The following is an 11,198-nucleotide window of genomic DNA, read 5'->3' as shown; positions in this document are numbered from 1 at the left end:
TGTTATTAAGGCTAGTGCACTTCTCCAGATCCTACATGATGCGCAAACAGGCTACTTCTCACAACCTATGCACATATCTTACAAAGCGGTACAATACACGGCAGCTAAGCGTACTCAGGCAGAGATGTTGACAATCTCCCTTGCCCTGCCGAGGGCGAGGCGTAGCGAGGTTGGGGACTCGACTTCCTCCTCGCTAATGGGCTCCATACGTGTAGTGTTGCGCAGAGCGGGCGGAGCGGTTGCCAGGGGCGGAGCAACACGTACAGGAGTGGGCGCGAAGGTTGGTGTAGTGCGCGCTGGAGTGGGTGCAATGACTTGGTTAAATTCTTCGGTAGAAGGCAGGCGACGAGTAGGCGTAAAAGATGCTGATGACGAGACAAAAGTCGGTGGCGGAGCGATGGGTAGGAGCTCCCTCCTGTTGGCAGCACAGCCATGGACTGAGTCCATGCGGGTAGCTACGAAGTCCTCCACCAGGTTGTCGAAGGCTGCCTCCAGGGCCCGGAGATACTCAAGGAGCATCTCAAAAGCCTCGTCTCGCTCTCCTCTGGGGCAGGAGTATGCGTAGTGACAGGTGTAAGGCACATGGCACGGAAGATAACGGCAACGACGAGTCCTCATCACGGGAAGGACATCCTTGAGACGAGCTATCGCCTCGCGGGCTGCCATCTGCATAGCATGCCTCTCCGTAGGCATAGCTCTTCCCACGAACCGGAAGTGGCGTGACTCACCACGCCCTCCCCTGAACTGCACCGCGGCCTGGTGCATGGTCAGACTGTCGTTGACTCGGTGCTGGTAGAGTGTGAAGACTAGGCACACGGATGGCCCCATCGCGACCTGAACGATGAAAGAAAGAAGCTTGACGAACCCATCGGGCACGTTGGCGAAGGTCTGAGACTCGCAGCTGACGTCGGCCATCTACAAAAGTAGGCAAAATTCTGCAGGGTCAGATCATAAATTTATGCTGACTGACAAAAATTGACTACAATTGCAAAATCATAAAATAGCCCTGTCATGCTAATAACTAATTAGCGATCGCACCTAGTGGCTTCCTACAGTCAGCCTGGCTCTGGTACCAAGCTTGTCACGGCCGGTTTTCCAATAAAAATATTTATTGATAAACCAGTCTTTTGAGTCCAGTATGAGAGAAATCCTCCTCACTGGTAGACAATTTCTTGATACAATAAGCCAGTAGCATAAAATATATTACAGGGTTGAACTGCGGTCGCTCAATCAAATTATTACAAGCACGCCAGTAATCATACATAATGGCGAACAGGACACAGTGGTGTGGAGACATACTACTGACTCATGGATAGGTTGGTGGTGGAAAAGCACAGCGGGAAGGGAAATACAAGACTCTAAGGATATCATTTCATCGAACGTCGAGGTGAGGCTCGATAAATTTATTTGGTAGCGGAAGCGGTTATAAAACAGTGGCCAAATCCAGGGTCGTACGAGACTGACTGGGACTCCTCTAAGTGTCGGACTCGCTATCGAACTCTTCATCCATGAGATCGCCTTCGTCAGCATCTGGCCAAATCAACAAGCCAGTGAGTACTTTGAAAGTACTCGCAAGACAGTTCGGACATAAGATATAACAAATGCGTGCATGGATGCAACATGATTAATTCCTTAATGCACAATAAATAAAATTAGCATAACGGGGTAAGTAAAAAGGGAAACGGCGGTAGTCCGCCTGAAATCCCACAGAGCATAAATAAGGACCGATCGAGTGTCTGAAGCGACGCCTCGAAAGGGGAACAAATAAAAATAAGGAAATGATGCCACAGTCGGGCATCTTAGCGACACCACATAAAGGGCTTTAAAAAGAAATGCCACGGTCGGATGTCTGAGCGACATCGCAGAGAGGGCTTTAAAAGAAATGCCACAGTCGGACATCTGAGCGACATCACAGAAAGGGCTTTAAAAGAAATGCCACAGTCGGACGTCTGAGCGACATCGCAGAAAGGGCTTTAAAAGAAATGCCACAGTCGGACGTCTGAGCGACATCGCAGAAAGGGCTTTAAAAGAAATGCCACAGTCGGACGTCTGAGCGACATCGCAGAAAGGGCTTTAAAAGAAATGCCACAGTCGGACGTCTGAGCGACATCGTAGAAAGGGCTTTAAATTCACAAGTAAACAATACTCATAATAAACATTCAATCCATGAGAATAAACGGGTTAGTCCATCCACAGGGATAATCATTCAATCGGACTTAGCACTCATGCGATTCACCGGAGTCTCTGTCATCAAAGCTGCCAATTGATTAGGATAAGATGGAACGAAACTTGACATGGAAGAGAAGATTTGGAGGAATATATGACCCTGCAGAGTTTGTACAACATTTTTCCCACAGTCAACGGATTTCCGTAGTCACGAAGGACTAGTTCCGTTTATGGTATTTCAGGGGAAAACACAACTAACCGGTACACACCCATCCTACCTCTCGATGCTAGGAATCACCCTAGTCATCATCCAAGAAAAACTTTTGAGACGGGGAGATCACAATCTCGAATAGCATGGGATCAAATTTATATACGCGCGCTCTAAGGGGTGCCCCCCTCTCGGTCCCAACCGGAAACACCCATGCCCCCTGACCGGATGACTGGCTTTAATCCAGGGCCATGGAACCATCATCACGGCCTCTCCTCTTTGGTGTGTACCATGAAAGTGGTTTGCAACTTACTAAACCATATTCCTTGCGGAAGACATGTGGTAGTACAAGGAAGGAAATGATAGGTACTGGACCGATATGGTTTGTCACTGAAGTCACATAGTCTGGCGTAAGACTGGCATGCTACAACACTGCCATCGTACCCATCCTCATGCCAACACATGGCCATTCATATTCACATTCATCCACGTATGGCTCATTGAACTCACTCACCTTATTATCACATAAAATGATGTTCATCGGTATGCTTACCAACATGCCATGAAACTAACTAAATGCAAAACATGCCGAGACACTCATCATATCAAAAGTTCAAACATGCTTGCCTGGTTCAGAGTAGTCGGAGCCTAGCTTGGTGAAGTTCGCGGCTCCGTCACCTCCTTCGGTATCTACGGTTTAAAGAAAATATATGCGCTAACGTAAATACCAAGGAGTGCACAGAAGGTAAACCAAATATTTTTCAAATAAATCTGATAAAAAACTAGACAAAATTTTAAAGAGAACAGAAAAAGAATCAATCAAAAATACTTTTCTGATTAAAAGTTATAAGGGTTTTTGTCCAGGGACTTATCTGTAATGAAACAGAAGATTTCCAGGGGCTAGTTTAAAAAAACAGAAAACGCTTCGGTAGCGACTACGCCAGCCCGAAGAGAAAACGCATTCTGCCCGAAGGCGCTTCCAGAAAACGGTTCGAAAGAGAGAGCAGAGAGGCTGACGGTGGGGTCCCACCCGTCAGGTTTAAATTTTCAAAAGGGAGGGACGAGGCTCGTCGGCGCCCGAGAGCTGCTGAGGTCGCCGGCGGCAATCCACGGCGAGGCATGGGGATCAGAGGTTACCAATGTGCTCACCGTGCCCTTCCGCAGCGGTGGGTGGTGGTGTTGGTCGCCGGTGAGCACCACGTCGACGGCGGTCTCAACTTCGGCGGACGGTGGTTCGGGCGTGGATGGAGCTCGTCGGAGAGGGCTGCAAAGATTAAATTGAGGTGGGGGTTAGACTACTAGGTGCAAGAGAGGGCTACGGCCGAGGTTTGGGCGCCGGAGGTGGCCTCACCGAAGTGAATCGAGCTGGAGGCCGAGGCGGATCGGGGCGGCCGGAGCTGGGGAAGGAGACCTCCTCGAGGTCCCCCTAGTGGCCTAGTGGGGCTTTGGTGAGGAGTGGTGATGCTGCGTGCACGAGGGTGAGCTCGGGGCCCTTTTTATAGGCGGCCCGAGGCGGTTGCCGTGAACGGAGGTTTCCGGCGAGCGATTACGGTGGCGCAGTGCTCGGTCGGGGTGGTTAGGGAGTCGAGCGTCATCACGGAGGTTCAATGGGTCCGTTTTAGTGCTAAACTGGCCGGGGTTTGGGTGTTTGGGTCGAGTTCGACGGAACGGGGTGGCGCGGGCCCGTCGGCGGCAGAGAGCGCGCTCCGTGCGTGCTGCGCCACGGCGACGGTGCCGCATGCGTGCGCTGGCACGGAGAAGGCCACGCGGAGCCACCAGAGGATTTGGGCGGTGCCGAACGGCGTTGCGCCGCTGTTCTCCTCCCTGTCGGCCGTTACGGGGAGCCGGCCGCCGCAAGACACACCGGCGCAGGCGGGCCAGGGCGCCACCGACGCCAGGGTCGCCCCAAGTGCACGTGTGAAGCTTCGGACAAGCAAGTGAGGCCGCGAGCAACGTGCCAAGTGCACTGTGGCCGCGTGACTGAAACTGTCGAAATTGAAGATGACACTGAAACTGAATTTTCTGAACTTTGAACAGTAACAGTGCCCACAAGGTGTTCGACCGAATGAAATTGGCCTCTGGTGATTTTTCCTTGAGCTGATTTTTGCTGGAGTGGCTTCTCCTTGCTCAAGTAGGCTGCATGATTTTTGGTGGAATTTTTGGAGGAGTGTAGATATGAATTTCACCAAATTTGGCAAATCTGGTCCAAACTTGCAGAGACTGAATTTTGAAAATTTTGAAAAGAGGAGGAGTGGATAAAGATGGTTCTGGGTTATGGATGCTAAGGACAATCCAGGAGAATTGGTTTGAGGTCAAAACTCAAATGCAATAGGGCACTTGCTTTGAAAATCTCTCAGGCTCCAAATAATTTTCAGAATTGAATTGGGGGGAAAATAATTAGAATAAAAATCCAAAACCAGTTTGGATTAGTTGGGACAGATAATTTAGGTTGATCACAAGGGGGAGGGGAGGTTTTGGAGGGGTTTTATCTCATGGGCAAAAATACAAAGCCAAGGGTGGCTTCAAAGATATGAAAATCCCAAATTTTCATGGAGTTTCTTTTTAAAAGAAAAAAAATTAAACTCCCAAAATAATTTTGAGAGAGAACCAACAGAGAAGAAGTTTGCAAAAGATCAACCACCAAAGTTTGAAAGAAATAAAATCCCTGCCAAGGCAAAAGGAGGTTTTTAAGAGGAAGGTTTTTCTGAAAAAAAAATTTAAAGACAAAAGTCTCTCCTCAAAACCACAAAGCTTTGGATAAAAACCAAATAAAAATTTTGGAGTGTCACAATGGTCCTCTTGCCCCATCACTTTCAATCGCAGGGACCATCCTACCAGTATCCGTCATGGTGGTTCGGCCGCACTGGTCTTCGACGCCATCATTGACGGATTCCACCTCACACGAGTCCTTATGGACGGAGGTAGCAGCCTGAACCTGCTATACCAGGATATAGTGCGCAAAATGGGCTTCAACCCCTCAAGGATCAAGCCCATAAAAACCACCTTCAAAGGTGTCATACCAGGGGTAGAGGCCTGTTGCACGGGCTCAATCACACTAGAAGTGCTCTTCGGATCTCCGGACAGTCACCGTACCGAAGATTTAGTCTTCTACATCGTCCCCTTTCGCAGTGACCATCAGGCAATGCTCGGTCGAACCGCGTTCACTCGGTTCAGCGCGGTGCCACATTATGCCTACCATAAATTGAAGATGCCCGGTCCGCGCGGCATCATCGCGGTTAATGGCAGGTCCAAACTCCCCCTCACTGCCGAAGAGTCTAGCACCGCTTTAACAGCAAGACCAACGGAAGGCACCTTCCAGCCGAACCTCGAGTCGACGGCCAGGCTCTCAGACACCGCCAAAGGAGTCCGAACTACTGCGTGGCAGGATAGCCCGGCTCGCCCGGAGCTTAATTAAAAACACTCCGGAAAAAGATAATACAAGCCACACACTGCGGCTCAACCGCTCTGTGGCACAAAACCATTTCCTGCATTTTCTTTGCAGGTTTACCTTTACGAAGGCCAGGATGGATGGCGTGGGAACAGTTCTAGCGCGTAAGGGAATCTCTAGATATCACCCTCTATGATCATCCGACTACACCCCGGATTCGAACACAACTTCCTCACGCCTGGTATCAGCAGGTTCCGCAATCATATTTGTTTTTATCACATCATCTGTACTCATACGCGTTGACGTATCATTCAAATACAACATGTGGATTTATGTGATGCTCATCTACTGCTATTTCTTATTTAAAACTCTTTTGTTAAAAGGCGGCTACTTATCACGGTATGCCTTAATATGCCAGGGGCTTCATCATGCCCATACTACGGCAAAGAAGTCCGAACACCTTCACGGCAGTTCGGCACCCCGAACTTATAGCATTATATGCATCAGCTCCAAATCATGTCTTGGGTCAATAGTTGGGTTTGCCTGGCTCCTATGTTTTGGTACCTTATGGTCCGCTATATCGGCTAAGGTAGCACTGAGAGAACTACTGCGATTGTGTCCCGGTTCTTCCGGACGAGCACCTCAGTAGAGAAAGCCAAAAACTAACTATCATAATATAGCAACAGCTGGTTAGCTGTTTGAGAGGTTCGAAAATCTTTAAGGATTTCTTCCACATAATGCCATAACCAATACAGCGTGCGACGGATCGGCCTTTTTCGATCAGGCGCCTATAGAGCCCCTCGTGCGGTATTCCAAACACCAGGGGCTGCGCCTACCTTCCTTGTAAAAACTCCCATGGCTAAGTGAGAGCGATAAAGCCCTATAGTCCGATTGCCTGGTTCGCTGTGCTGAGCACCTCCTTTAGGGACCCAAAACTGGTATAAAGAGTGCTCAGGTTTATCCCAAACACCCCCATACTCACTACATGGGGGCGGAAGCCGATGACTGGCCGACTCTCAGGATTAGTATATAAAACGACCGCACAGGAGGAAAAACTTTCATATGACAAGCAATAAATAATAACAAATGGCCCTATTCAAATATTACAAAGGACAAACATGACCGTACTCATGGAAATATAATGTCCTTGGTGCATTGCTCAGCCGCAAGGCGGGCTCCTTTTAAGACACCCTCATAATACAGTTTGGGCTTGCGGTGCTCCTTCCCCTCCGGTGGTCCCTCGGTCATCAGCTTTTCTGTATCCATCTTCCCCCAATGCACCTTTGCACGGGCGAAGGCCATTCGTGCACCTTCTATGCAGACCGACCGCTTGATGACTTTGAGTCGAGGGCAGGCACTCACAAGCCGCTTCACGAGCCTGAAGTAACTGCTCAGAATCGGCTCAGTAGGCCACAGCCGGATAATTAAATCCTTCATGGCTAGCTCGACCGCCTTATGCAGTTCGACCAACTGCTTCAGTTGATCGGAGAAAGGCACCAGATAATTCGGCGCCAGATACTACATCCAGAAGAGCTTATCCGCAGTATTCCTCTCTTCGGCTTGGTAGAATTGGGCGGCATCAGATATGCTACACGGCAGCTCCGCGAATACCCCTGTAGACATCAAAATTCAAGATGTCAAACTTGATTTTCTCCTCTCAAATACCCGCTTTGTATAGAAAAAGCCTTACCAGCCACAATCTTCCTCGCCTCCTGGATTTCCTTCAAGGCAACCTGGGCTTCCCCCTGGGCATCACTGGCGGCTTGGCGAGCCTGGGAAAGTTCGAATTCTTTCCCTGATAAACTCTGCTCCAAGGATTCACATTTCTTCACGGCCGCTTGAAGCTCCCGCTCAGGTTCAATAACTCTGGCCTCGTGCTTCTCACGGAGAGCCTGCTCCGCGGCTGCCTTCTTCTCGGCTTCGGCCACAGCCTTCTTCAGAGCCTCAATTTCAGCCATCGCCCCTAGAGCACATTATCAAAATATTTTCATCATGCACACTTATTCATTCGTGCTAAATAAATAAGGTTTCTGCATACCTTGGTTACGCTCCAGTTGTTTCTTCACTTGGCCAAGTTCTCCTTCGGCCCGCTCCAGACTATGCCTTAGTCTGGATACTTCCGCAGCATGAGAGGCGGCAGTAGCTATAGACGCCTGCTTATTAAAAAGAGTGATGGATGTCATTAAGTGAGTCTCCTGCAGACATAAATTCGATCCTCTGTCCGGTTCTTTCTTTCACCGAACAGTGTATCAGGGGCTGCTATCTATACCATGACACTCTTCCAAACTTCATAAAACATACCTCAAAGCCTCTTATAGGCTGATACAGGATTCATTTAGTCCACTCTCAGCAGACTGAATCTTCTCAATCACCGCACCCATAAGGGCACGGTGTTCATCAACAATGGAGGCACCCTTCAGCTTCTGGCACCTCTGGTTGGACAGAGGTTGCCGGTGGAACAGACACACATCCTCCAGTTGACGGAGGTCGCTTCCCTGACTCTACGGCCTTATGGGTCTCCAGAATCGTGTCCGGCTGGGGGCCGGATTCAAGATAACCCCCGCCATCGATGTTCACAGGAGCCTTCTCTCCCGTATGTCCGGACCCTGAAGTCTGGCCTCCTGGCGCTGCCTTTGCAATCTTCCACCCCCCCCCCCTCCATGGCATGGGTCCTTCTGGGACGAAACCTCGGTTTCAGTCATATGTTTAGGGAAGGGGGCCTTCGGGGGTGTCCCGCTCTCCATTGCATCCGGGCCCAGCAAATCCTCTGACGAGGATTGTTCAGCGTGGGACCTCGCCGGACTGAAAAAAGTACGGCTCAGATTAGAATATCACGCCGTGACAATTCTGGAGACATGAGCGTGTTAGGATTTTATACTTACGAGTTCACCAGGGGCTCGGCCCTGGGTTCCCACTCCGGGCTGCTATCAGCGTCAGTGGTGGACTTCTCTTGAAGAGGATTTTTTCCCCTCTTAGGCGAATCAGCCTCCAAGGATGTGGAGGCCGTCCTTTTCTTCTTTCCCCCCGCGGGGGATTCGTCGTCGTCCTCCTCCTCGTCCTCTTCGGGGGAAGAATGGGCATCGGAGTCTTCAAATTTTGTGTCCGAGGCTCCACGGCGAAGGAGGCCACCCCTGGTCTTCTTGGCCTCCTTTTCGGCCTTCTTCTTCGGCGCCTTATAAGTTTCCGGGACCAACATCTTCATCAGAAGTGGGCCGGCCGGTTCTTCTGGCAGTGGGGACGGACAGTAGATCTGCCCCGCCTTCTTTGCCCAGCCCTAGGAAATTAATGGGAAATATGTTGAGTATTTTCCTAATGGTGTGTAGATAAAACACATGAACTATCAAACATACAGTTACTTACCGAACTTGTGGGGCGGGACAGTTGGTACCCGTGGTCCTTGGTGGAGTCCGGCCACGGTTTGCCGGACTTAAAAAGCACCTTCCGGATGTCCTTATGTGTAGAGCCAAAGAGCACTAGCAGGGTCTGGTGCTTGGCCGGGTCGAACTCCCATATATTGCAAGCCCAGTGTTGACAAGGTAGAATCCGGCGAACAAACATCACCTAGACTACATTGACGAGCTTGATGCTCTTGCCTTCCATGTCTTGGACGCGCGTCTGGAGCTCCGATAGCTCGTCAGACGAATCCCAGTTCAGGCCCTTCTTGTGCCAGGATGTAAGTCGTAGGGGGGCACCGGATCTGAACTCTGGAACAGTGGCCCATTCCTTGCCACGCGGCTCGGTGATGTAAAACCATTGCTGCTGGCATTCCTTGACGGAATCATTGAAAGTCACCGTTGGCCATGTGACATTGGGCATCTTGCTCACCATGGAGCATCCGCATTCTGCATGCTCACCCCTCACTACCTTGGGCTTCACATTAAAAACCTTCAGCCATAAGCCGAAGTGCGGCGGGACGCGGAGAAAGGCCTCGCACACGACGATGAATGTCGAGATGTTGAGGAAGGAGTTTGGGGATAGATCATGAAAATCAATCCCGTAATAATACATGATGCCGCGGACGAACGGATGAAGGGGAAACCCTAGCCCGTGGATAAAATGAGGGAGGAATACGACCCTCTCTTGGGGTTCCGGAGTGGGGATGATCTGTCCCGCCGTAGGAAGATGGTGGCCAATTCTCTTGGCCAGATACCCGGCCCCCCGAAGCTTTTTGATATCCTTCTCCCGAACGGTAGAGGCCGTCCACTTGCCTCCTGCTCCAGACCCGAACATCTTCAGGAAGCCTTTTTGGGTGGAGAAGAGGAGCGCTTGGGCACTAGGGCTCGAGCAAAAAGGAATGGATGTGTAGAGGAGGGTGTGGGTGAAAAAGGTAGTTCTTATCCCCTTATAAAGGCAGCAGAGATCCTGCGCCTCCCCACTTGCCCGCTAAAATCGCTCATTCCCCAAGCGCCACGATTGATGGCACAGTTGGGTTACCCGCAACCGTATTGATGAGAATCCCGTGATAAGGGGACACCATCTCTGCTTCGACAGGACATGCCGATAAAGCTGCCTCGCGATATGTGCGGTGGCAGGTTGTGAAAAACGGTTCGAATAAAGACCAGACCGTGGCATGATATCATAAAAAGATGTCAGCAGATTAGATTTGTGGAATATTGTACTCTCTATGGTGGTATGTGGAATTTGTTTTTGCAGAGCCCGACACGATTCTCGTGTTCAAAATCTTCTATGAAGTATTCGGAGAAGGAACCCGCCTTGCAATGCCGAAGACAATCTGCGCGCCGGACTCATATCATTGAAGCCTGGTTCAGGGGCTACTGAGGGAGTCCTGGATTAAGGGGTCCTCGGACAGCCGGACTATATACTTTGGTCGGACTGTTGGACTATGAAGATACAAGATTGAAGACTTCGTCCCATGTCCGGATGGGACTCTCCTTTCCATGGAACGCAAGCTTGGCAATTCGGATATGCACATCTCCTTCTTTGTAACCGACTTCGTGTAACCCTAGCCCCCTCCTGTGTCTATATAAACTGGCGGGTTTAGTCCGTAGGACAAGAACAATCATAATCATAGGCTAGCTTCTAGGGTTTAGCCTCTATGATCTCGTGGTAGATCAACTCTTGTAATACTCAGATCAGCAAGATCAATCAAGCAGGAAGTAGGGCATTACCTCCATCGAGAGGGCCCGAACCTGGGTAAAACATCATTTCCCCTGCCTCCTGTTACCATTAGCCTAAGATGCACAGTTCGGGGCCCCCTACCCGAGATCCGCCGGTTTTGACACGGACGAAAACTATCACATGAGGCCGGTAAAAACAAGGCACACTGGGTTCAGTGTCATTGTCACTACAACTGTGCGCGCGTGAGAAGTCTACATATCGAGGGGGCTACGGAGAAAAAGACGTATCGAGTGTGTCTGAGTGAGGCATAGAGACACAATGTTTGAGAGAGAAACCAATTGAAAGATTAAGATCAGA

This window comes from Triticum aestivum, chromosome 6B (genome assembly GCF_018294505.1).
Source record: "Triticum aestivum cultivar Chinese Spring chromosome 6B, IWGSC CS RefSeq v2.1, whole genome shotgun sequence".
Taxonomy (NCBI): Eukaryota; Viridiplantae; Streptophyta; class Magnoliopsida; order Poales; family Poaceae; genus Triticum; species Triticum aestivum.
Note: the sequence above shows the minus strand (reverse complement) of the source record.